This window comes from Aplysia californica, unplaced genomic scaffold (genome assembly GCF_000002075.1).
Source record: "Aplysia californica isolate F4 #8 unplaced genomic scaffold, AplCal3.0 scaffold00586, whole genome shotgun sequence".
NCBI lineage: Eukaryota > Metazoa > Mollusca > Gastropoda > Aplysiida > Aplysiidae > Aplysia > Aplysia californica.
In genome coordinates, this window is record NW_004797856.1 from 50,124 (window position 1) to 52,081 (window position 1,958).

Below are 1,958 nucleotides of genomic sequence, written 5' to 3' on the forward strand. Positions count from 1 at the left end.
TGTGTGTGTGTGTGTGCACGTGAGAGTATGTAGGTGTTTTTTGTGTGAGCAGGTGTGTGCATGTGTGGTAGGGCGTAGACGGTTGTATCTAAAGGCAATTTTTTTGTTTTTCTTTTGATTGAGACAGATTTCGTGATAAACAGGTATATGTTTCTTAACTGGCGAAAAAGCGTGAGTTATTCTGATTAACTTTATTATAATTGAAAGATAGGACAGAGTTACAGGCAGAATCTCTAGAAATGTCATGATGATTACCAAGCTGTTCAATGATTTAATTAGGAGAACTAAACTGAAGCAAATTGTTTTTGTGTTAAAAAGTTGTATGTTTTTCTTTACATTTACATTTTGGAAAATCTGAGAACTGTCACGTTTACCAAACTCCTTAAGCTGATCATGAATTTTCTCGGCCTTCTCTGGTACATGTCATTCCTGAGCCAAATGACAGCACAACAAAATTAAATTAATTTATTTATTATCAACGCTAAACTCGCGTGAAAAGGTATCGCATTTATAGGGCTACCCCCCCCCCCTCACCCAACCCCACCTGCCGAAAAAATCCTGCATCAGCCCACATCTCTTAAGAGAAAGAGGGAGGGCAGGAGACAGAGAGGGAGAGAGAGATAAATAGAGAGAGAGAGAAAGAGAGAGAAGAAAGAGATAGGGAGAGAAGGGGGACAGAAAGACAGAGAGAAAGAAGGAGAGAGAGAGAGTGGCAGAGTGAGAGAGCGAGGTGGTGGCAGAAAGAAAGGGAGAGGGAGAGAGAAAAAGAAAGAGAGAGAGAGAGGGGGGGGGGGGGGGGGGGGCTTAGAGGAAGACCGATTGGAAATCTATCGACATACGAACTCATACGCTTGAAGACATGAACACTTATTTTACCTCTTCACTGCTGTGTCTACGTATGATATACCAGCTCGTGTTCGATCTAATACCCGCGTGTCTGCCATTCTACCTAATAGTTTACATGAGAAGTATAAGGAGATGTAGTTACGATTGAGCAGTAGTTTGCTTCGAAATAAAGGTAAAGGTGCTATCGCTTTGTTTAAATCTCACTTGAATGAACATTTTATCTTGTCTGTACATACTGATGAAAGTATATCTGCGGTGAAAGGGTTAAGCTGAATCACAAGCGAAACAACAACTACAAGAACTTCTTTTTTGTACCTATGTGGAGTATATGCCCCCATCGACAACATTTAGATCAACAACTACCGACTCAGGTTTTGTGTGGCATCTTTTTATTCCTACATTTTTTTAGATTGCAAAACGGCCATCACAGATTTTACGCTGAAAACTGCAATAATTCATCAAAGAGATTTGGGCTAAAACATCTTGTGTTTCTCATTGTTAGCGACTTGGGCGCTGCTCGGAAGATTGGTTCAGCCAGTTCAGAATGTGGCTTAAGACTTCCTCAAGGGAATGAAAGCAATGGGGGATTTTATTTTGGCTGACACGTAATGTGAATAATAATGATTAATTTAAAGACCAGCAACAACCGAAAAAAAGAACCCCCCCGTACTCGTTTCGTGTCACGCCGAAATTGAATAATGGCTTAACTTTATCTCTCCGGGTTGCATTGATAGTCGAAGCAGACTTTGTGCTGTTGAGGCAAGAGAGGTGAGCAGAGTAGATTTAAGCCGGATTCCCCGTTTGGACTTTTCTGTCGACATCCACCCCTTGGCGCTCATGTGACCTTATGCAGCTGTGAGCGTCGTAAAACCTTACTTAAACAAAACAAAAAAGTTACAAAGGTCTTAACTGCTGACAGGGCGATTGTGGAGAGCAGAGTACACAGGCGGAATTCGGCGGACGGGGGAACTGACTCACTCACTCACTGGCTAACTCACTGACTCACTCACTCACTGATTGGCTAACTCACTGACTCACTTACTCACTCACTCAATCACTCATACGCAAACACACACACACACACACACACACACACACACACACACACACAC